Raw genomic sequence first — 26,123 nt, 5'->3', positions numbered from 1 at the left:
AAGGTAGGAGTTTAGATTTCAAAATGTAGATGTCACATTTCAGTGCAAACTACTCCTACATTAGCACTTTAGTATGGCAAGATGAATCTTTTAGCTGGGGGAGGGCGTAGGAAGGGGAGGGAGTGTCTCGCTGAGAAGATTGCGCTCACGGGGTTGGCAGGAAAAGGTATTTAGTGTTCCTGTGCATCCTACAGAGGGTCCCAGACGTCCCAGGGGCGCACGGGGAATTGTGAAAAGTAACGCACAACTGGCCACCAGGAGAATTCATTCCCTCCACCTTCTCTTTAGCACCTCCCACTTCTCTTCTTTTTCTAGCAGTCCTTTCTCTCTGAAAATCTCAGGTTACTTGACCGGGAGTTCTCAGACCTCCAGTTTCAGCCCTGCCCGCAGCCTCCCGTCGGTGAGAGCCACCCAGCCTCAGCAATTGGATTGGGCAGCCTGTCTTGACACACCACTGTGCTGAGTGCTTGAGGACGCGTCTCACCAGATGGTTGGGGTTAGTGTGTGTCATCACATTCGAGTGGGGATTAGGAGCAGGACGGCTGCCTTGCTGGAGCTGTGTGGTCTTCTCCAAGTGAGAGCTGCAGGCAAGAGAACGACTTTGCTTTCGGAACAAGAGGAGGAATTCAATTTCTGCAGCCACAAGAAAAGCAGTGTGTGTTTTTTTTCAGGTAAAGTCAAAGAATGTTTCTCTCTCTCTCTCTCTCTCTCTCTCTCTCTCTCTCTCTCTCTCTCGACATAGTTTTGAATGGAATGCTAGTACAGCACACTTGTCAAAGCCAGTTGTTGCTATCCTCTCAATGCTGCTATTGTACGGCTGACAGATAACAGTGAACGCAGCCTGGTGCTTGGCTGTCTTTGTAAAACTAACACTCCTCAAGCCCTGCTTGCTCTTGAAGGTGTAGCTAAGAAAATGTCTTTTGGAGTGGTGTTTGTACCCTTTCATATCCTCCTTGCATACTCCAAATGGGAGCTATAGATCGTTCATAAAGGATGGATAAGGCCAAGCAAACCTTTATTTTAGCTTTCAGAATTAACATTCACTTCAAAACTGTTGCATGTTACTACTCCATTTATAAAGATTCAAATCAGCGTCTTATTACTGAGTTGCTGGCAGAGATGGAAATGTTTGAACTGATTTTTGCAGTGTTGGGTATGTCTGATGTCTGATGGACCTAAGTGTTTTAAAAATTTTTTTTTGGAGATGGACTCCAAAGTTTGAAAACTCCTTAAGAGCAGCGGCTACCCTTTGAGCAGCCGATAGAATGGCTCTAAAACAAAAATGCTTAGAGCTCGACGCAAAGCAGAAGAGGAGGAAGTAGGAAAATACTCTTTAACGTAGCTCTTTCTGCAGCTGCAGGGGAGCGCTTGGCGGTAATTCATTTGCAAATCTGTTTGTGAAAGTTTTACAAGTCATTGAAAACTAAAGCAGCATCTCTGTAATGGATCATTAGAGTCACTGCATTTATGGGCCCTAAACAGGCTATCTGGAGTGTTAATTAAATGTAAATAGATTTTCTGGCTTGGTTATAAACAAACGTCTTTTAAAAAGGTTTTAATTATAAATTAGTCATTGGAAATGAATGGTCATCCGCTGCCGGTGCCACAGAAAATGAGTTGTCATCCTGTATGTGAGTAGCCGTTCTCGGAACCACCCTGCCCAAAGCACCCACCAAAATTAAATTGAACTGCATATAACAATGGGGTTTACAAACTATGTTTAATTTGGGGTGTAAAAACGTCCTTTCACATTGATGCTCTGTTTCCACAGGGGTCAAAATATTAAATTTTCAGTGTTCAAATTTTTGATCAAGCAAGGGGAGTCAGTAACCTAACAGATTTGCCCTTCCACATCCAAGTTCATGTACCTGTGGTGCTCAAGAATTCTTGCTCCCACTGGACTTGCCCATTAGGTAGAGAAACCCAATACCATTCTCACCCTTTGTAGGTGAGAGATTCTATGAATAATACTGTATATAAGCTATTCTGAAATAGGAGCTGTTAAATAGGTTGTAGAACAGGATTTATTGGCTAGTGCTGTGGCATTTTTTTTATCTTTATCTGCATAAAGATTCCTGTAAAATTATGTTTCAAGTTGCGTTATGTATCTACATATATTTGCCACCAGTTGATATCTTGAATCTTCTTTTTCAAAAGTCATGATTGAAACCATATTTTAGTACGGTGTTTAGCTGTTATTCAGAAAGTTCTCTGGTTATTGTCTCCAAAGTCTTCTTCAATGAGACAATATCCTCATAAATACCCAGGCAGTTACGAGGACGGAGTAGTATACGATTCCCACTATTACATAACTAAAATCGGACCAAGTTCATAAGCCGAAGTCTTTTGGCATTCCTGCCATTCCATTTTGGATTTACAGTGGAACAGGGGTTTAGAAAAATAAAGGCAGAAAGGCAGACTAATGGCTCGTGTTGTACGAGGATTAGGGCTACACACACAGCTGACTACTGATGCCACTTTTTACTATCGCAGAAATATTTCAGGAGAAAGTAAAGTTCCTCATCCCAGATGGGCTCCTACTCCTCGTGAGAGGCCGTGTGATGGCATCTAACAAAGGCCAGTCGCTGTGGAGCCACGGAAGCCCCAAGAGCATATGTCGCTAATGTATGTGGTAGACTGACCATCAGGCTGTCTGCCCAGGACTCGGACAATATGGGAGAATCCCCACCCCCACCCCCACACGTCAACTGTATGCAGGACTAGGCGAGATGGAAACAAGAAAGGAAGTGTTGAGAAATAATCAATTCACACCTTGAAAAGGCAAAGTTGTGTGTGATTTCCCCCAGTAGGAAGTTACTGAGACAAACTGGAAGGGTCTGCTTGAAAGACAGTACCCACAGGGCAATCCCCGTCTCTGGTCAAACTCCGAGTCTACTGTTCCAGATGGTAAACATTCAGAGACATATTTATGGTGACTTCTACATACCTCTGTTTGACATTTGGTTTCTTCCTGACAGCACTTGTGCCGGTAACACACATGAATTTCCCATCAGTATTCTAACAGCTGTAAAAAGTGTTTGAGCACAAGGGATCACCCAGATCTCTCCCAGAGAAGTGAAAAATAGCTGGGGTGCACTGTTGATGCACCCTGCTCTCTAGGCATGCAGTGAGGGGATGAATCCTTGAGGCGAAAGAGAATCCGAAAGCTGGATTCATTAAGTTACAAAATCCACTTTTATGGTGGAGTGGAAAACTAAAATACATGAATCCAGATAGTCACTGAACTCCTACTGGATTGAGTGGGGACCTTCATCAAAGAACTGGAAAAGGGCTCTACTCTGTTTCCTTCTAAGGAAAATGTATATGACTTCAGGGAAATTGTTATGGTCATTTCCATTGTAATAGTAGAGACAAGTGGCAAGTGTGACACTTGCAGTTTTTGTTTCCTTAATTATGCTTGTGTATCCAGACGGGAATGGATAGGAGCTTGGTTCTTTTGTGTGTTTTTTTACTTAAAATGGTTTATTTTCTTAAAGATCCATAAAGCAGGACTTCTGATACTGAGCATTGAGCTTTCCCCAACCACTGCCATGTGGATGAAGCCAACCAATGGGTCCGGTCAGGACATCTGGTTCTTTTTTTCCCTGTGCAATATTTCTGTGTGGCGAGTGTGGAGCAAGTTTAAGAGGATGAAATATTTTAAGGAGCTGACTCTAAATAGATTATTATTTTTATCATCATTATTGACTTTGAGAGTAAAGAGGCTCATATATAAAATTAAGTCTATGGTCACATGGTAAATTTACCTTTACTTTAGGTTAGATCCATGGGGGGTGGGGATGGTATTTGAAAGAAGATACTTTCTGGAAAAAGTTTGTTCTGAAATATGTTTCCTATTTAAAATATTTTCAATTCTATCTCATATGCTGGGAAGGAGGGGAATTAGCCTGTTAGCTTTTTTTCTCTCTAATATTCCCCACACCCCCCTAACTAACCTGTCATCAAATGCCGTGAGCCCTTCCTTTCAAACGCCTCTCCCATCTGGCCCACAGCTACCGCTCCAGTACAATGAGCATATCACACGTGTCTCATTACGACAACTTCTGACTGGTCCACTGCCTCCATTTCCCTCTTGTGTCCACCATTGCAGACTAAGCTTCCAAAAGCACTTCTTGCCTCAAAGCATTTCCCAGCGGAGATGTCCCACGTGGACCTTCAGGATGAAGTTTGAATTTCTCAATCTGAGTTGCTGGCCCTTGGTTATTTGGCCCCAACTCTCTGACTGGATCTCCCACCAAATTCCTCTCGCAGCAGCAGTCTCCTCTTCCCAGCAGCTGAAGTGGCCAGCTCAACAGTCCCCCTTCCTGTTCTCTTCTCTAACCACTAACCACTCTAGTTTTCTATGTGTCTGTCTGCAAAACGAGAGTTTGCCGTCGTGTGCGTGGTTCCTTCTGGTTCTATGTTTATAAGACTGTGTGGAGAACACTCTCCTCACCCTCTCCATCCTCATCCTTGAAAGTTTCAGCTTAAGTTACACCTCCTCCAAGAAGCCTCACCTGACTACCACACTTCTCAGTGATATGCTCCTGACCTTGAAGCTGACCGGTAGTTAGTTACCTATGGGTTGCATTTAACACAACCGCCTGGTTTTTATCCTGCTTTCTGCTTTGCCTTTTTATCCCTCGACTCTTCAGGTAGGGTGAGGTCTCCTAAGACAGGGACTGGCCCGGTCCACTTTTGTGCCCCACAGAAGACACTCGTCAACGTGTGTTGACAAGCTCACTGTAGAGCCATTTGCGCACTCATAGCCCTCTCCACCTATGAGATGAAAGGAAAACAATGATGAAACGACTGGTTGTATTTCGGGGTAGCTTAGGGAAAATGCCACTTAAGCAGAATGTGAAATTGTTGCCCGACATTAAGCTGGTATACTAGATGAAAGATCCCTATCTATTTCAATTTTCTATAACTATGGTGGAAATTGCATCTATTAGCTGGCCCTCTGTGCTATAAAATTTAAGTGTGATTTTGGAAGCAGGAATGTACAGTCTTGGGATTCGGACAGACTCGGGTTCTAATCCAGGGACCACCTTTCACTAGCTGTGTGGCTGTGGACAGGTGACCTAACCGTTCAGATCTCTCCTCTGTAAAATGGAAATAGGAATACTTACCTTGGGGATGCTGTGACAAAAACACATAAAGCACCTACCTTGGCGCATGTGCACTAAATGGGAGAGAAAGAAGGTTGGTAAGTGCATACAGATCTAGGTTGCATGAAGGTGTTCACTTCAGGTATGTCAGGCATTAATTCCATCTACTTATGGTGTGTCTTTAGCCTTTTTTCTGCCACCAAAGACGGGATGGGGAAGAGAGAGAGATCAAGAAAGTGAGAATGAAAAAGGGGAGAGAGAGAGGGAGGTAACTGCTTTGGGCATTTAGGGATTTGGAGCAACTGAGTTAATGGGTCTGTAGGGACTTGACAGTTGAATACACTTTGCAGGGAGGAGCAGTCCTGGGTCCTGCATTAAAGAATAATAAAGAACAGACGCTGGGTCTCAGTGCTGGGGGAACAAAGGGCTGAGCAGTGGACCCCAGCGGGGAGTTGAATTCAGCACAGGGTCATGTGCTCCTCTTCCTTCCTCCTGGCCCACTATTTAGAAAGAAATAATAACTTGGCAAAACATTGTGGAGAGTCAGGTCAAGCTTCCAGAAGTAATTGGGAAAGCAAGATACCATTTAGACAAAACAAGGGGCTTGGATCTTTGCCGTCCTTCACAAACCAAATTTCACAAAAAGCTGAAAGCAATCAGCTCAAGCTCTGGTCTGTTCCCAAACTCTGCACCCACCCACCTACCATCAAACATTGAGTCTTCTGCCTGGGCCCTTTCCACAGAAGGACAGCTGACTGAGAAATTACCTAACAAGGCACTGACTGCCACCTAGCAAATATACCCTGGGATGCTGGTCATTCAATTTCAGTTTGCGGAATCTGGGGTTAGATCAAAGGATAGTCTTTCCCATCCTGATCATCTGGTCTGCACCTGCCCCAGGCCAGGGAGAGGAAAGAAACAGGAAGTCCTCTGGCACAAAGGACAAGGCCGTATTTCTGAAGGACCCCTTCCCCCCCCACTGCAAACAAGTATAAACCTTTCAAAAAGAAGCCTTAGCAGTTATGTTACTTGAACTCATGTTCAGCTGTAGCAGCTAAACTAGCTCTCTTCGCCCTCAAAATTTGTGGTCCATGTATTACTGCACAATAATGTTAACTGAAAAAAAAAAAAAAAAAAAAAATGTAGCTCTCCACTTTACCTTCAAAGGAAAATCCTTTTCTAGCACTTTTTTTTTTTTTTAAATACACATAGGAAACTATTTCTGCATTTCCTAAAATGTGAATTGAAGGGACTCAGACTTCCCACTGTTGAACGGTAGTGGGTGAGGTTGACATGTAACTGCTGTGATGAATAAACGAACAGAAACACCGTGGTGTTTCTGGGAAAACAAATCTTTGCAAAAGGTAGAGTCTCCCCAAATAATCTATACATTTCATGTAATACCAATCAATATAATCAAGGTTAGGTGGTTGGCGGTGGGAGTAGAGTTGGGGAACTAACAAGAACCCACATGGTTCTGGCTGAACGTAAAATAAAGGTGCTCAAGTTCATCTGGGTGATAAACTCATGAGCAAGCCTGGACACTTTTGTAAGAAGACTACCGTAATAACAAGGTGACTTGTTTTGTCCCATATCGAGAATGTTGTAAAACTATAATTATTGAATTTTCTGTTCCTAAGCAACTGACTCTGACGTACATGCTCATCTACCTTCACATATTTTTGCTTTCTCCTTAGTTTTCATCTCAATTCTTTCGTTGCTGTTGTCCAAATCTTGAGTTCAACTACAAATTGCTGTTGCCTGATACGAGTTATGTTGCTGCAATTGAGAGAAACCCTAAACTTGAACGAGTTTTAGGGTTTTTGGTTTTTGTTTGTTGGTTTGTTTATATGTTTACTTTGTACTATGGTTTTTCCCATCTGCAAATAGGTCTCGTACTATATACAACTTGTCCACTTTCTAGAACACATAAAAAGCCTGAAACAGGTTTGTCTCAAGAACTCAGGAAAATCCCCCTGAATCCATTCCCTCCATGAAAGAGGCCCAAAATATACCAATCTAAGTGTCATCCCATTTTTTCTGAGCAATAGCAGAATGTCCCCAATAAACAAAACAGAAATCTGAATTACAGAGAGTTCTGTTTATTGTCCCATTTTGTGGTATGACATAATAACTCAGAGGCAATACCTGCTATATTAATTTAAAAGAAAACGGAAGCTTAGACTCATAAGATATTCACTATCCCAGAGTCATGGTGAGAAATGATTAATTGCATGCTGAGTGTGCATTTATTGATGAGTTAATTTAGAAGTGTGCACCTGTGGGTATTATCTTCAGACTCATCACGAGTAGGGCTGGCTTAACACCCCAATCACCTTTCTATAATATAACATGTCCTCGGAATAGACTTCCTGCCAGTTTAAAGCCTCCCCCTTAACCCTCACCTGCCGATAATCAATCTTCCCCTAAATAGAATGTCCTCGTAAACAGATGTGCTTGGCAGTGCATCCAGAAATTTTTGAAACTTCAGCTTTTAACTTTCACGTATACGAAATGCATCCCAGAAAAGAGAGGCCTCTACAAATCATATGCTCCTTTTTTCCCTCTTGAGAACTTCATGCTGTTCAAAGAAAGGAAGGTGCTCTGAATATAGCAGATGAATAAAAGCATAAGGTACATAATATTTTTTTATTTGTGACACCTAGAGGCTTCACATGTGTTGTCACATTTATTTTTTTCATATGACATCTATATTTAGTAAAAGAGACTTGAGGGATATACTCAATATCAAACAGCTTAAATTACTTTTTAGCAGCTGAGTTGATGCCCTAAGGAATAACTATAATGTGCCTTCTAAATGGAATCAGAGCCAAAAGGAACAGGCTTAAGAAAGCTCCATCAATGTGTTAATTCATTTATTCCATATGGATTCAATAACTTCCTGTGTATGTATTTCTGTCCTAGTGCAGAGAGGAATACAAAATAACATAAGACACCATCCTTGCTCTGAAGAAACATCTAATTTAGCTGTGAAGGGAAGATATGAACACAAAAACGTTCTTAATAATAATGAAAAGAATTTTGTGGTTAAGAATCAATTACTAGTACTAATTAAATAAAAGGGATGTCAACAGAGCCCCCTATTGGAGGAGCTGGAACCTGAGCAGGGCTAGACTTTGCCCAACATCCATATACAGATGAATTTGTATAGTAATTCATCTCTATCATTTACAAACTGTGTGGGAGTGATTTATTTACCCTCTTTTTCATTCAGTTTCCTCTCTCTAAAAATAGAGATATGGTTCTCACAAAGGACTGTTATAAAGGTTAAGTGAGATAATAAAAGTAAGATGTTTAACACAAAGCATAACATATAATAAGTGCTCCAATAGCTACATTTATTTTTTCCAAGCGAAAAGAATCACTTGAGCTCAGGCTTGCTATTAAACTGAGTGTGGCATTTTCAAACAAAGACACAGTACTTTTGAATCAGAAGGTTATCATAGGTGCAGTTTGGGAATACAATGAAGGGAGGCACCAGGCAAAGAGAAGGAGGAAAGGAAGGGGGAGGGAGAAAAGAGGAGTGATAGAGGACAAGAAGAGAGGAAAGAAGAAATAGGAGGAGGAGGAGAGAGAGTGTGGTCCTTGAATGCCTCTACTCTGTGCACTTTTCTATTTTAAGCATGTCATGACATAGTTGAATAAGGCCAGATGCTAGAGTGTCCGACACATCAAGTAGAGAGGTTGGACTTTAGATTTAAACAGGTGCCTTAGTAAGTTTAAGCAGTAGGATTTTCAGGAATGAGGAAAGGGAGAGAGTGAGAGAGTAAGAGAGAGAGAGAGAGAGAGAGAGAGAGAGAGAGAGAGAGAGAGAGAGAGAGAGAATTGGGAGAGTACCAAAATTCCAAAAATGTTGCTTAGTCCCATTAATGACATTGAGATGAGGACAGGATGGGTGTAAGAAACATTATGAAGAAATAACAATACCAACAACTTGGTGATTTGTCAAATACAGAACAAAAGAAAGAATTGACAAAGATGGCACTGAAGTATCAAGCCCAGGAAACAGGAGAATGGTGACCCCACCTAAGGAAAATGGGAGTGGAATTTCATTTTGCAACACCATAATTTTCCAAAGTGACAATAGTCATTATGGAACAAATGTTTATCTGTTATCTGTAAATTAATAGCTATGCTTGGGATAAGTTTATAATGCAAACACGGTAAATATATGTGTATATAAATGTTTGATATTATAATTTAAACAGATAAAAATCTAATATTCTGATCATCGATAGACATAAGATGGAATACACAACTGTGATTTTTTTTAAATGACACAGTCCTCCTTAGATAAAACGGATCTTCTTTCAGATTAAGAAAATGGTTGGCCAAATAACAATTCTAGTGTTTTTAAACTTTGGGGAAATAATGAATTTTCAAGTCAGGACAACAAACTACTTCTGCAAAACACCTCTTCTTGAAACTTCAACTTTTAACTTTCATGTATAATTCTCTTTCTTTCAACTAAGAAAATGGTGGTGGTGGAGAGGGACATAGAATTTAAAGAGAGTCTAGAGGGAAGAAGTGATGAAATACTTAAGTTGCTTCTGCTCATAAACATTCAGCTTCCATTTTGGAAATAATGGGTTGACATCCATTTGCAGAATGTATGCATATCACTTACAAATGATACAGACACTCTCTTTTTCACTCACTACAAAACAAGTGATTCTTAATTTTAAGATTTGTGAAAGGTTTCCTCCACCCCTGCTTTTCTTTCTATCCCCTCTTGCTTTGCCTTATTCTTTTATTTGTTTTAGCCACTCTTCATTTTAAGATCCTCTTCAAAAGCCATTCCTTGGCCACATCCTTATACTAAAACAGTGACTAGTTTTCAGGATTAGGAATAATTTTATTAGAAGTCCAAGACTCTACTTGCCATTTCAAACTCTTCCACTAGATGTTGAGAGGTAGCATGATTGAAAGAATACACTGCTTGAGTCAGCAAGATTTGGAATTAAAACGTAGTCCTATTTGTGGGTTCCTCAAAAGAGACTTGGGTTCCGCTCAAGTTTTTAATGAAGATTTTGGCCTGATTTATTTTACTGAGTTTTCTGAACCATGTTCCCTCATTTCTATGGGAGAGATGCCAGCCTAAGCATCAGTACCTGTAACCTATTTCTCTTTCAGGGTTGCCATGCATAAAGGTGTAATTGGCATGAGCCAGTTTATATCTGGAAGCTATTAATGGCTAGGACTGAATGGGTGATTCTTGAGATAGCCAGTTTAAGGAACCAAAGGGGAAAAGATATAACACACAAGTGCCATAGTTAAATCGCTAAATGTCATTTGCAGCAAGCACAAAAGTTGGGCTTAGCTGTCCAGCTTAATACGTACTAGATCAGATCTCTTCATCTGGTACCCACTTAGGTCAATGGGCTAATGTGCCCACGTGGAGATTAGGGTATGGGGCGAGAGCTGATACCTAAACTTAATTTCAGATTATCGAACTTCAGATTTCAATTCAGGATTCTACTCCTACATATTCAGCTTGTAGACCCATCTCAGAGGTACTTTTTGAATTGGGGAAGCATGATCCTTGTATAAAAAAAGAAAGAAAGAAAGAAAGGAAGGAAGGAAGGAAGGAAGGAAGGAAGGAAGGAAGGAAGGAAGGAAGGAAGGAAGAAAGAAAAATAAGTGGAGGGGAGAAAAAGAGGAAAAGAAAGCATATCAATGTAGTCAAAACATGTTCTGTCAGAGCCCCTTTTTTGACACAAACATAGGGAAGGAAAAAAAAACCTAGAGAAAATAAGTTCTATGCTTCATGTATAGTAACTGTTATTCTCATTAGCCATTTTGTTCCCCAAACAGCTATCCATTGATCTGCATTCTGATCAACCACTAGTCTGATCGTCTCAGAAGTGGAACTGGAGGTGTTCCCACAATTGCTTCTGCCGCTGCCCTTTGGAAGCTTAGGATACCCACTGGACTGCCTCATAAGCTTCAGGTAAATCATATTGCATGCCAGGTAAATAATACTTTAACATGTTACTAGCAATGAAATGAAATCTGCTAAATAATGAGAGTCATGTTATAGTTAGGAAAAAGAGGCAGGATGGTGCCCTGGAAAAACACTGGAAACCTGGATTCAAGAACTTGGCTCTGATTAGTAGTGTGCTGCTGAGCAAAGTGGTTAATCTTTCGGGAGCATGCCACCCCCCACCTCTTTATCTCTATTTTGCTGTTCCCTCCATCTAGATCACATTATTCTCCATTACTTGCAAACTCTGCTCTTCCCTTAAAACAAGCCTAAATACATAAAACATTCCCCCTTGAAACGGAAAAGCATGGTGGGGGGAGAGGGGTAGGACTTTAGTCCAGCTCTGTATCACCTCATGCTTCTAAATTGAGATTCATACTTTATCTCTTTCATACATACCGCTGCTCAACTTATCTCCCGTTAGCACTGTTGCATTCTGTCATCCCATTACTCTAAAAAGGCCATCTCCCAATGTTCTACAGGGTCCAGTCTAAATAAAACACCAGCATGTAAAAACCTGCATCATCTTTTCCACTGTCACCACTTTCTGCTCTTCACTAAGCTGGTCCAGCATCTCCTGAATTGACATCACTCACTTCTGCTACTAAACATTTGCTCATACTGTTTTCTGGGCTGGGCTGCCCTCCCATTATGGTTCTGAATGTCCAAATTTCATTGACCCTTAAACAAAAAAAAATTACCTTCATTACCTCCATGGAATTTTTCCTAACTATTCCAACTAGCAATAATTTCCTTCTCATAGGTGTTCTCTTACCACTGAAAATCTCGTCATATCATTTTAGCTCTTAATTAACAATGATTTTGCGTTTATTGCTATTGCTCATAGATCTTTTCGGCTACACCAGTCAATTCTTTTGACACTGTGGAGGGTACTATCTCATACGCCACTTCTCTGGCTTCCGTTTTTCCCATCTTCCATCCATATCACCGTCCATGGCTGAATTTGAGCCAGCTAGCCTCCATCAGATTCAAAAAGACAATAGACCAAGCAGAATTGCCATCTTTCTTGATCAGTTGTGAAATAGTATAGCTGGGTGTCACTCACATACCAGCCACTCAGGATTCTTTTATCCATTGATTTCTCTTGAGAGCTGATGGGAGGAGATTGTGACAATTCTGTTTTTAAGGACCTTTAAAATTATGGCTAGACCAGAACTTCAGAGATAGTGCCAATTACAAGGACCTATCCCACCTCAAGGGATATATTCACTATCTACAGCATAGCAAAAATTAAAATGCCTTGTAAACTCCATAGTAAATCATATTGGTTTTTTGGTTTTTTTCTTTCTTTCTTTTTCTTACTCTTTTTTCTGGTAGTGAGATTTGATTGTAAAAATTCTTTGGCTAGGAGTTGCATTCTCATTTGTAGGACAATTAGCCAGTGAGTGAGAGGCTTTAAATTACTTAGAAGAAAGAGGAAAATATTACAAAGCTACTGGATCTTATTTCGTATAGTTTTCTTAAGTAATTTAGAGTTAGGAATGATTTTCCAGGAAAGGCATGTAAGACACAAAGAAACACAGAATGTTAGAGCTATGCCTTAGAGATCATGAGTAAAATCCCTCATTTTACATCTGAGGAAACTGAGGCCTGGGGGTGTTTAGAGACCTGCCTGCAATCACAAAACTCATTCTTCCCAGACAGAGTTCTACACACTAGACTTTATTAAAAAAAAAAAAAAAAAATTGTACAAGTCAGTGAAATTCTAGCAGGACTGAAGGGAGTTCATGTGTCAATTGTACTTTAAGACCTAACAAGAACATGAAGGCATCAACCCAGCTGTCCTTGTGTCCATGGACTGGCTTGCTGAGTGCTAGGATGAATAATCAGGTGTTATAGAGAGAATTCTTGGGACTGGAACAAATGCCTGAAAAAGCATTTATTGTTCATATGGATTCCTTGCAGAAAATCCATTCTAACAGAAATACCCCAACGCTGTTTCTCTGGATGATCTGAAAGTATGTAGCTTTATGTAGATAACCTTTTTTTGTAAAGGCCTTTTTTTAACTCATGCCAAAAGAATGCTACCCAAATGATGACGATAATATTCACATTTACTCCTACGCCATTTCTGCACACCAGAAAACTGAATCTGAGAGGACAAGCTAACGTCTAAAGACCTACAGAAAGGGGTAATCAGCATCAGAACTCATGTGTTCCATTTCCCTTTACTGCTCCACGCATCAAGTGATTCAAGAGAGATCCTATTTTCTCAATATTAGGGAAACCTCTTACATTAGAATAGCTCAGCTCTCCCTCAGTAATGCCACCTCCTTGAGAAACATTTGAAATACCTCAAGTACTGGAATTTTCCCAAGAGAAGTATAAAATCAATCTTCTTCGCAACTTAATAAATTACAGCATGTATATGCCATTATATATCTATACAATTGATGGTTAAAACTGATTTATTTGTCAAGGAAGTAGAATCAATCATTATTGGATTATAAAGGTATTTCCTAGCCATTAACTCACATCTTTCATTTTGCACTATAAAGCATCATAATTTAATAATTCAAAATAAAAGATAAATTTAGACTATTAAGTGTGGTTTGACCTTTTGAAAAAATCGTTTTGTTTTTAAAACATGTTTTAGATTTCCTTTTTTGTTGTTGTGAGTATCGAAATGAAGCCCTTATGATTGTCGGAGCAATGAAAGAAATATGTCACAGGAAAACAGGATTTTCATTTATGTTTTTAAGTTATTGGTTGTATTTCAATCCACTGGAGAATGTGATTGCAAATCTGGTTAGAATTATAAAGAAATCAGGTTTACCAGTATTACATCTTCTGATGAAAGGAGAGGATTCTGTTGAGAATGTGAAGATAATGTGGCAGAATTATTATCTGTTTGTCATACAGCTAAACTTTATTACAGTGAATGCTGAAAAGGGATTCTATGAAAAGTTACTTCTTTGGTCCATAGGAACACTTTGTTCATACAATTTTCAATTAAGCCAATGTATTGAACACTTTGTAAAACATGCTTTCCTGTTTCCTATATGTAGCTCAGTTGTTGTCTATGATGAAAATAAAGCAGGACCTTTTCACTATGCAAAGGGAGGCCCAGAAGAAATAAAGCTGAGCTCTTACTGAATTCCTTACAGCTCTACTGTTCTGCCTTTGAGCAGCAACTGCCCTTGAGTTTCTATGACTCAAACATGCTCAAAATCCCCTCCCAAAATACCACATAAAATGGCAAACTGTTAAAGTAAAAAGCAGCACACAAAATGATACAAGTCTTTGCAGAAAGAATATAACTCAAAAAGTATGACACATAGTGTGAGAGCATCTTTCTTGTTTTTCTCACTCATCACAGAGACCCTTAAGTAGCTCTAATCTTGCACAGAGACAACAGATTTTCTTAGTTTGTACTCTACTATAATTTGTATTATAAATCCTCTGAAGTTTTATGTAATTTGACTTTTCCTAGTTTATGAAATACACATCCTTTAATCTTATATGACAGTGTATACTTTCCAAAGTGTTTTTCAAACATTTCATCTGGCCTTGATAGTCCTGTGGAGCATGTCACATAACTAGGTATTTGTGCCCCTTTTAAAAGATAAGAAACAGCGACATTCTTAGGTCATATACACTGAAAAATATTTAGGGATACAAGGCCATAATGAATCTGAATAAATGGTATACAAGTTTTTTTCTCTATTATTCCTGCAACTTTTCTATATGTTAGCTCAACTCCCCAAACCTCAGGGGATTTTTTTGTAATTATTTTCAAATACAAACATTTTTTTAAAGATACAGATATACAGGGGTGTTTAAATAATTTGCATATGCTAATAGAGCTCATTAGAGGCAACATGAAGAATCAAAATGCAGGTCTTCTATTTCTCCACATTTCCTCCAAACCTGTAATCCATTTCTGTATAAACTGGAAAGTAGTTTGCACTTTAAAGTATCTATAAACCACAATCACACCATCTGCTAATCAGCCATCAATGACCAGTACCATAGCCCAGGGAAAACTCAGTTATCGTTTAACTATAACTTTTATTAATATAACATATTACCGATTGCAAATTGTTTTTGCAACCCTATTTTATTTGAGCCTCAGAATGCTTTAAATGAAGTAGATAGCACTGGCATTATTATTGAACCCACACTGCAGATTAAAAAACAGGCTGTGACATCACATGTATCATTGTTCATAGCTACCAAAGGGCAGAACCATATTCTGCCGACAGATATTCGAGTCCTAAATTCCAGCACCAACACGCTTTCCAACATATCTTCTTGACTTTCCAATGCCTTTTCATACCCTAGTGACCGTATCTAAAACTTCTAGGATTCATGTTGTATCTAGCAGTAGAAAAAAATAACGTTCTCTTGAAGAACAAGAACAAAATGACTGTGAAAGCTGCCGATGTTTTATTTACTAATATTATCTCTAACAGCCAAGATTTATTAAGTACCTAGCTGCCATGTGCAAGTAAGTGCTTTACATGCATTATCTAATTTAATTTTTCCGACATCTCTATGGAATTCACGTGGTCACCATCATACAAACGAGGACAGAGGTTTGAGAGCTTGACTAACCGGACTGATGTGATGAACCTATGGGGTCAGTCAAGGCAGGACCTGGAACCCCAAAACCCCTTATTTCAATACTATTATTTGGTACCATTACTTCAATAGTCCATAGTCCACATTTTCCCTTTTGTCCTTTAAACTCAGCCAATATTTTAACCAACTTCTTGCCCATGTATTCAGTGATTTTTAAATTCTGCAATTGACAGAATCCTTTCCAGGAACAGAGTTTGCAAGGAAAAGCATATGTATGAAAAACAGGTGCCACATCTTATTTGCATCAATGCATTAAGCCTTCAGTAAATGTCTGGCAAATGAACAAATGGTGCTTGGAGTTCTCTATTAAAAAGTTTTTAAGATATCATGATCTAAATACTTAAACACAAGACCTAAAAACGAAGTTGGTTCAGTTCTCCAAACCTTAGCTTTACAGCAAAGCACACAGTTTCAGAGCCAGGAAAAAAAAGTAATAAATTTCATGCATTTAAAATTTTTTAAATTTTTACTTTTAAGCCATCCCTTGGAAAGTTGAACTGTTTTGTCGATAATCTGACACATGTGGCTTTTGACGGGACAATCTCTGTGAGATTGTAATGTCTTGTCTACATGACAAAAACAATGCTTAGTCCCACCACGGGTTGGACTTCATGATATTTCCCTTGGCTATAACCACTCAGGATAAGAAGAGGTGAACACAGCTGGCTTTCACAGGTGCCGCTGGAGCAGTGACACAGGATGGGACCAGTCAGGGAAGACGTGAGGTCAAGATAAGTGCCAGGATTCACGGGTACACTTTCCCACCTCTCTCTTCCAATGCAAGCTGTCAGCGTCCCTTTTGTGGTTTCTTCCCACTCCAGAGTTCCTGATGACACTCGTTTCTATACAGTTTGCAGACAGGAATGGTTGGGTGAGCTGAGAGAACCGCACTCACTACCTCCTTCCTCCTTTAGAAATACCGCCTCTGTTCTGCCCCGCACATTCCAGCACAGCACAGACACCTTACGTGCACAGCATAACCTTACTGCAGAGTAAGGGAATTTTAGGGTAAAAACTGCATTCACGGAAGTCAATCGCTCATCGGGTCTCAGGTTACTCAGCTTGGCACCAGTTTAAAGCATTAAAGCAATTCCTGTCAGGCATCACCCCTTATCACCCTCTTTGCTGTCCGTCACCCTTGCCTCAGGCTCAGGCTCTTAGCCTCTGGTTCTTCTTACTAATGCACCTGCCAGCCCCAGACGTAGGTAGTTGCAGATTCTGCAGAAAGAGGCTTCTTCCTGTCTTAGTCTGAGCATATCCTCTAGCAGTGTCTCCCAGACGGTGCAACCTCTGCAGTCTGCTGTGTCCAGGGCTTTTCTCTCAGACGGTGCAACCTCTGCATCCCCTGTGCCCAGGGCCCTCCTCTTGACGGTGCAACCTCTGCATCCCCTGTGCCCAGGGCCCTTTTTTTGACAGTGCAACCTCTGCAGTCCGCTGTGTCCAGGGCTTTTCTCTCAGACGGTGCAACCTCTGCATCCGCTGTGCCCGGGGCCCTTCTCTTGACAGTGCAACCTCTGCATCCGCTGTGCCCGGGGCCCTTCTCTTGACAGTGCAACCTCTGCATCCCCTGTGCCCAGGGTGCTTTTCTCAGACAGTGCACCCTCTGCAATCTGCTCTGCCCTGTCCCCTACACGTCCTGCTTTCTCTTCATCTCCTCTGCCCAGTCTGCGATCCTACACATTGCCCCAGCTCCCACTCTCTGGCTTACTTGTTTTTTCATTTGCAATTTATTCCTCCACATTCTCACAAAAAGCTGGAGGGCGCAAACTGGATTTGGCACATACTGATTTTTCTGGGATGATGTTCCCACTCTTCATTTTTTCTATGTCTCTCTGACCCACTGTTTCCTAGCGAATGCTTTCTTAGGATTTCCATCACCACCAGCCCCACCTACTTGAGTTTACCTGATTCCCTGATTAACTGTCCCCGGGACTGAACTCACGATACTAACATTCAGGTTATTGTTAATGATTATCAATCACCATCTTTTTAAAGAGATCCCTGTTGTTTTTCTTATATCATTTAAGATTCATATTTAAACACAGAAACCTAGGCAACTGATGTCAGGGTCACCCCTCAGTTAATGCTCCCTGAAAAGCGGCATATGTTTTTTACGCACTTAGGGCAAATAATCCTGAACTAGTGGTTAGGACATAAATGCCTTAAAAGACTTTCAAAAAGGAAGCAGGAACTGAAGGTCACTGAGTGCCCACTACAGGCCGGACACTGCTTTTCCCTTTCGGACTTAGTTAATCCTATGCTAGTCGTTCTAGTTATAAGTAAAGGCACTACACTAAAAACATTTACACATCCAAGGTGCTAGGATTTGAACCCAACTCATCTTGTCTCCAAAAACCAATGCTGTCCCTCAAAAGAAAGTTCTCTGTAAAGGCTAACCAGTAAAACCCCTTCATTAATTACGCCATTCACATTTTCCTGCAGTTCACACCTTTTTTTCCCAGACAAATTAATTCCCAACGCTGGTAACGTGCTTCTCACCATTTACTAGGCTTTTGGGTAAAAGAGCTAAATGAAGGTGTGCCGTGAAGCTGGCAAACAAGAGGAGACTGAGATTTCCATAAAAACTTGTTAACGGGTATGCGACACGGCGCCTGTTAAGAATGGAACTGCGACAGAAGCCAGACTGGGTTCTGCAGCGCTCATGCAGGCCTAAGTGCTTTTCTCTCCTAGACTTGTCCCGTGGGCTCATGTCCAAACCAGCCCTGAGAGGGTTAAACAACCCCCTATGGAAACATTACTGCTTATTTAGAATCCAGGGCATTACAACGAATGTGCGGCCCAGAACTTTCCGTAAGGCATTATTCCATTGTTCCAAGTAAACCAGACATAACGTGCTTACTTAATGTTTTCCCTCAATTGACATGTCCTTGCTTCTTAAATCACTTCCAGAAATTCTTAGGAAATGTGAAAGGAATTTATCAAGTAAATGTGTTGCCTTCTCCTCCAACAGAATGTCAGGTCACTTCTTGAAAGATCCTTTCCAAATTCTTCCTCACTTCAAACCGATTTTAACAAACTTGACTGTACACACCATAATTAGGAAGCCCCTTTTTTCAGTTAATTTGCATCAGTCTAAATAATTTTTCCTGACAGATGACTTCCGTTCTGAGCACCCAAGTATTATCCTTTTGAATCCCAGTCAGGTTATTGCTAAGGATAAATGATTTCACATTTCTCATAAAGATGCCAGTCATTAAGAATATTAACACAAATTCCTTCCCCTTGAATAGAAAAGAGCTGTCATTTTAGCAATGTTGCTGTGTCAGCCTTTCTATTGTCAAACACAACAAATGATGAGAAAATCAATTTACTCTTTAGAATTAGTCAAGTGAAGAATCCTTTGAAGTGGGGGTGCAGGGTTTTGCTTGGATCCTATAATCACATGAAAGCGAGTACTGGGTATATGTTGGTAAAATGTTGTGAAATTTAATAAGGATTATTTGCCGCCATAGAGCTTCCAGACAGAATCTATCTCTGAAAAAGAATTCCCCACTCCTAAAATAGATGTTTGATGAGCAACAGATGTGGCTTAAATGAACCCTTGCTCAGCTGAACTAAGAATATATTTTGATCTGTACAAGGCACAGTCCAAAAAGAGGGGAAGTGACGATGGCACAGCCTCAGTCGACTGTGAATGTATTTATTTACTCCGTGAAGTTTCTTTCATAAGGCAGAATGCAAATGAGGGTGTAAGTCATAGTTTCTAAGGGGTGGGGGATACCATACGAGCAGATTATGAAAGAATTTACCATTTTCTGCAGTCGAATATGTGGAGAAAAGCAATTCAATGGGTAGCCACAACCTTTGGGGTGATGCACTTCCTGGCAGTGATTTGCAAGTTCCACAACTTAGTTTCTCCACCCATTAAGGGAAGATTAGATCGTTGTTCGAGAATGACAAGCATTTAATATTTGGAAATGACTAAATAATGAAGTGCCTGGATTCTATAGAAATGCTGCAGAAAAAAGAAGATTAATTCCAAACCAGAATCTAATACAAACATGACCTTTCTATTGTAAATCTCATGAATAAGAAAAGAAATTACATCTAAAGCTTTGTTTCTACAGCTGATAATTTGAAAATATATTAATATTGGGTATTTCCGATGGAAAAATTAGAGCTGTTTATTATAATCTTTTGTCTGTAGAGATGAGAAAAAAATTCTTTCTGCCACCTTTAACTGAAGGAATGCAGTTAGTGTGAAGATTTAAATGACAGGATTGGAGGGGTCAGCTTTTCAGTCCTTTGTCTTCAGGCAGGACTAAGGTTGAACCATCTCAGGAAAGAGAGCAAAACCTCCAGGTGAGAATGATAAAAATTAAAAAGAGCAGCTGGGAAAGCTCAGGGGCCCTGAAATTAGTAAAGATCAGTTCTGGCAGACATCACTTCAGTTAAAATTCATTTCTATTTGCAAATAGCCTGACACTTAGCAAAACTCCAAAGGATGTGATGTTTGGCACTAGTTCTCTGAAAGTTACATTCAGTATTAGTATTAATGTCTGGTTATTGTTTTGTTCGACTCTCATCACCTCCTCATTGCCTGGGGGTTCTGGAAGGACCAAACACAGGACATCCGACACTGGACACATAGGACCAGTAGCAGTTTGTTGGTCACATACATCCTACGTGCCATGTAGGGCCACACAGATGTTGAATTCAGGAACAGAGTGAACCAGGAGAGGCTATGGGGCGGCAGGCTTTGTAGTAGTAACAAGAGGGTGAGGTATACTCTGGTTCCCAGGGGAGGATGCAATTGGCTTGTTTCCATGATTGTGTGGGCTGGCAGGGAAGTGAAACCTATTAGGTTGAGGACCAGGGGGAGTGTAGCTGGTCCAGTTGGAGAGGCCAGGAAGGGAGCCTTTCCCATTTGGGGAGAGGGGTGGAAATCAGGTAAAAGTAGGGGAAGTCACAGGCCTTTGGGGCCCTGTGACGTGTAAAGATGTCAAGGCAACCCATGAAATCTTAGGCTTTACAAGCCAGTCATCCATATAAGTTATAGCAGCTTACATGCCTTCCTTGGCTATACTTGAAACCCTCCAAGAGTAACGTCTGTGCCACACCTATTGTGTCTGTGAAAAGAGTCGCTTTTGATGGGATTGATAAACATGGAGGTGTAAGCAGTTTTGTAGCAAGAGGACTCACAGACCAAGGCTATGTAATTAGCTAGATGATTCATGCAGAAGTATCCTTTGCTACTCGCTTTGATTTGAATGAAAAGAGAAAGAGAGTCCTAAATCATCCAGACAAATTACATATTTAACTCTTCACTTGATTTTAATTTGTCATGAGGTGAAGGTTGACCAACTTCAGACTTACAGCCAAAGGCCAAAAAATGGTTTAGCTTGCCAAAATGAAGGTATTGCTGCCTTCCATTTTTCAAGAATAATACTGTCAGGAAACACAATCAGGTCAGATTATTTCTCACTTTGCCTGTGATTTAACAAGTGGGGAGAAAGGACATGGAGAGGCCAATAGATTCAGGCAGAGCTTGGACATGTGAAGTTAATGCTGGGCCTGTTATAAAATCTTGGGCAAGGCATTTAATCACTCCAGACCCCAAGTTCTGTGCCTTTTTAATGAGGAAGTTAAACGAGATCAAGAGTATTTAAATACTTTTTTTTTAATGGTAACAAAACCTTTGTTTCAAACAAAATCTAAAGTCACTTTATAAAACATATAGAAATGAAGCTTCCTTGTTTAAATCCAATAAATAGAGCCCACGCCCAGTTGAGCTGGCCTCCCCCTCACATTTGTTCCCTCTCTATTCCCCTACTTCTTCCCAAGATTCCTGAAGCACTTCCTTGAAAGACTAGGGCTCCTTGGAACCCTGTTTGAAAACCAGCAGATGAGATACTATCTAAGGTTCCTTCCAGCTTGTAGCAGAATGGAAATAAAAATCATAGACTATGGAGTCAGACAAATTTTGGTTCAAATCCTAGTTCTGTCACTTCCTAAGCTGTATGACCAGTTTCCCCATCTGTAAAGTGATGATGAGAATAGCTACTGTAGGACAACTGCTAGGTTAAGAATGCATGTAAAGCATCTAGCCAGTGACTGAAACCCTGTGGGGACTCATGAATAATAACTATAATAAAGATTATGTCTCCAACCGGAGCAGAACTGAATGAGGGAAGAACCTATAGTTGAACTACTAAACTGCAATGAGACCTCTGTCATTTCTGAAGTCAAAACCTCAAGAACATGAGGCTAAAATTCCTCTTTAGAACCTGAATGGGTTTTTATTGTTCCAAATTAGTGGAGGCGGGAAAATTCTTCTAATCCACTGAACATTCTGTATGCCTTGGAGAGCGTGCACAGTGTAGACACACCCCAAGTCTCTTAAATGACACCATGGTTGATCTAACCACCACTGATGGAATTTAAAGCACGTTGCTTTCACCAAAGAATGACAGGGGACGTGTCAGTGAGATCACTTTAATACTAAGCCACAAGAAATTCAGTACCTGGTGGCTCATGTTCCATATTTCACGCCGTATCATAAAACAATTCAGCAGAGAAGCTATTGTTCATTTGTTGAGCTGCTGTGGTGATAGCCTGAATTCTTTCAATAGTGGAGGAGTCCCCCCCCCAAGAAAGTGCATCCCAAAAGTCTGTGATTTCTGAAAACCTCACCTTTTGGGAATCTTCCTGGCATTCTGTTAACTAACCACCTCTTAAGAGGTTCCCATCACGAACTTGTGCCCTAAAGGAAGTTGACTCAAAGTTTAATGGCTCCTCACCACGTTTTATAAAGTTTTCTTTTGTATAACTTATGACAATTTCCAAACACACCCAAAAGGAAAGGATATCACAAATCCCCGTAAGCCTATTTCACACCTCCAACATCACAGTGGAGGCTCTCACCTGAGCCCCTGGAGATTACATAGGGTCCCTTTTATGCCAACACCGGTGGCCCAGGTAAGGTCAGGTCAGTTGTCAGTTAAATCCGGTAAACACATATTAAGCACCTGCTTTCGGCAGGCCCCTGTCCTAGGCCACCCTGGAGAACCACTCACGTCCCCAAACCTAGGAAGCCAGGCAACACAGGAGGAATTACAACAGAAAAGCTGAGTCGACCAGGAGAAAAGAGAGGACACTGGGGAAGGCTTTTGTGGGAAAGATGGGATGTGAACTAAACTTGAAAGGAAATGGGATTGAAGACATCCCAGGCTGAGGAGGGGGTTGTGAATAACTAACGACGGGCCAAGGGAAGGAATTACAGGGCCGTTTTAGAGCGTGATTCATAGTTTAATGTGGGTAGGTGAGAGGCAGAGGGTAGAGTGGAGACCAATGATGGAAGCTTTGAACGCCTGCATAGGAAGTTCCTTACTTGTTGGGGAGCAGTGCCGGGAAAAGGGCAGGATAATAATAATCTAAAGAAAACACGAGGTCCAAAATTGAGGACGGAGGGTACCAGAGATGACCCAAGGTCTGGTGTAAAGAACTCTCCACCTCGGTTTACTGCTCCCACCGAGAAAAGAGCAGAGACAGATAGAGGTTTAAAATAGAGGGTTGGCCCTGGCACCGGGAACTCCCTACAAACCATCATTAAGAAAACAAGAGACCAGGAATAAAGAGAAGCGGCAGAAGTACCTGGTCTGACTCTAAGAAACATCAGTGTTTACTAAGCACTTGGTCTCTGGAACGCCTGCCTTTCCAAATACCACATCTTCCTCTCCACGCCATCCTGCCGCAGGCAGCTACTGTGCTGGGGGTTGGGGGGCGGGGGGGCTGGGGGGGCGGGGGGGCGGGGCAGGGGGATGGCGGAACCGCATGCCTGGAAACCCGGACTGCCCTCCCTCCCACCCCCTGCTGCCCATCGTCCCTCCCTCTCCCCAGGAGCCCTCCCCCGTCGCCGGCCGGCCAGCTGCAACTCCCTGTTTGTTTGCCGAGGTTTGCATGCACATATTGAGTTGCCTTCTTTTTCCAGTCAGTTCAGCAGTGTCCCGAAATTCACCCCCAGTGTGTAACTTCTGCTTCTGCTCCTCCTCTTCTTGGAACTGCCTTTTGTTTGTCTGGCAGCCTTGATTCTATGGGGGTGTGTGATGATAATAATCCGCGGGCTTATATAACCCTCTTCATCTTGCAAGCACTTGGCAGACAGTCCCTAATGAAGCTTCGGGCCGGTGTCGGGCCCAGCGGCTGTAGCGGCAAATAGGAAACCCCAGGCGGAGGCCCGGAGGCCAGGAGGCCAGGAGGGAGGGCGCCGAGGGTCAGAGGCCAGGCCTTCCTGGCTCCTTCGCCCGGGGAGGTCAGGGGAGATAAGAAACAATGACTCTCGCCTTCGGGAGGAGGGAGGTCCCGCTGCCACCTTATCTCTGCGCCTCCGCGGGCTCCCAGCGCCCTGAGCTTGTCCTCTAGAGAAGATCCTGAAGGCGGCTCTTGTAAGTATGATGCTCCGATTTTTCTTTAAACAGCAAAGAAACAAACTTTTCTTGCTGCCTTAGTCCATGTCATGATATTTATTCACTCGAGTCGTTACCCTCAGTCTGATTCTTAAATGATGGAAAGTATGTTTCTGGCCAAAAAGTTCTCCACCCGATTGTGTCCCTCCTAAAAATAATAGGAGAGGTAAGTGGTTTCTGGAGCTAATTCACTGTAACAAAATAGCACCCAGGTGAGGTGCTGCAATTGGCCACTTTCACTGAGCCCTGGCTGCTCTTATGCACACACCTCCTCACCCAGAGAGCACCTGGCTTGTTAGGAACGTGGGGGAAACCACGCAGCAACTTTGATTTTTCAGTGTCTCTGCTTTCGTGTTTACAATTTCGGACAAATATAACTGTTGGAAGTTTCTTTTCACACTATGAAGTAAATGCCATCTTTCAGTGTAGGGTTGAAACTTGCACCAGCTTGTGTAAACTCTGTAAAACACTGTAACTGTAGTGGAACTGTGAATTGTGAAGTTTTTCACTGCATAGCTCAAGGATGTAAATATTAAAGGAGCATGGACTTGCAAAACCCCACGCTCTGTTATTAAACTAGGTTTCTGTAAAGAATGCTGAATCAAACCGAGTATTTTTCTCAGGGATGATGCTGGTTGCTTTGAGAAATTGCCTTTTAATAAAAGGGGAATTTAAAACTCTAGAATTGTGCTGAGAAACAGATGATTTCTGCACACTTAGAAAGTGTGATTTGCTAATTGAACAAGCCAAGACAGTAGAGTGCTGTTTTGAGTAGTTGTACAATTTGCATTTATAAAACCACAATTATAACTTGTGAACTTTTGAGATATACAAATGTACTGCCCTTATTTCAGGTAAGGAAACTAAGAAATATAATTTGGCAAGACCTCTCACTTTTAGTGGCATAAATGCTATAATTAATCTGCAGAACTTTATTGTCTTTTTCAGATGTGCAAACCACATATAACTTGTGTATATAGTAGGTGTGTATTTATTTAATTATCCTGAACTCTTTCATTTGCTCTCTCTATCTAATGCTCAGTGTTTTCATGGTAGTATAATATCCGAAATGGGCCAAGTGGAAAGATTTCCTATATAATTTCAGAATGCAATAGAGCTATTTATTCATTACTATCCAACAAACATGGGAAACATAATAAAGTTATTTCTATGTTTAAGAGTTGGTTAAATGACATTTCCACTTAGAATTCTCTGTGGCTTCCAAGAAATTCTAAGGCATAATGAAAGTTGAAAATGACTGGATTCTAGTTGCTTTTACCCCTAAATTTAAAAGTGATCTGTCAACACTAACTTCTATCCTCTAGCTAATTTAATTACCAAGGTCAGCCACATAATCTCAAAGTTAGCCTCAAAGGCATACTCAGCCATAGTAGAAAGAACGCACACTCTGATGGGATCGGATTTGAGGCTTGTTTTTGCCATCACCTGGTTATATGACCAGCAGCAAGATCTTTTAAGATTTTTAGCCTCAGATTTCACATCTATAAAATAAAACTAACACTGTTTACCCCAAGGAGAGGATTGTTGAAAGGACGAAAAGGAAAGAATATGTGTAAAATAAGTAGCACAATGTCTGAAACACAGCAGAGTTTCAGTCAGTGTTAGGATTTTTCCATCTTTGATTCAATTCCTTCATTTATTGAGCATCTACTTACTACGTATTGCATGCTATACTAAACACTAGTTACTCAAAGGTGAATAAAATTAATATCCTGCCCTGGAAGAGTTCATAGTCTGAGGAGACAGACCAAAACAACAGATAATTTCCTTAACAGTATAATACCTGCAAAAATAGAAGTGTGTTCAAAATTAAGTGACAGAATCGAGCCCAAAGGGGATTATCTCTCCTGGTGAAAGTCAAAGGAACTTTTACAAAGGTGATGTTGATTGTGTGTCTTTTAAAGGATCAGTAGGAGTGTGGAAGGAAGGGAAGAGCTTTGGGGAGCAGGTGTGAGG

General features: G+C 41.0%; 1 protein-coding gene across 6 annotated transcripts in view; it reads left to right on the top strand.

Annotated features, from left to right (window-relative positions):
• The first annotated feature begins 201 nt into the window (after positions 1-201).
• The window catches only part of SULF1 (sulfatase 1), a 152,158-nt gene continuing 126,236 nt past the window's right edge, over positions 202-26,123 (top strand). For 2 of the 6 annotated variants that reach the window (XM_074319304.1, XM_074319302.1), the window contains exons 1-2: positions 204-671; positions 10,947-11,082. The gene's annotated coding sequence lies outside the window, so the exon portion shown is untranslated. Of the gene's footprint in view, positions 672-10,946; positions 11,083-23,646; positions 24,126-26,123 lie in introns of those variants that run through there. The other 4 variants (XM_074319305.1, XM_074319303.1, XM_019726204.2 and 1 more) reach the window with 3 other exon arrangements.

This window comes from Rhinolophus sinicus, linkage group LG14 (assembly GCF_036562045.2).
Source record: "Rhinolophus sinicus isolate RSC01 linkage group LG14, ASM3656204v1, whole genome shotgun sequence".
NCBI classification, from domain to species: domain Eukaryota; kingdom Metazoa; phylum Chordata; class Mammalia; order Chiroptera; family Rhinolophidae; genus Rhinolophus; species Rhinolophus sinicus.
Note: the sequence above shows the minus strand (reverse complement) of the source record. Positions and strands in the feature narration are given on the sequence as shown.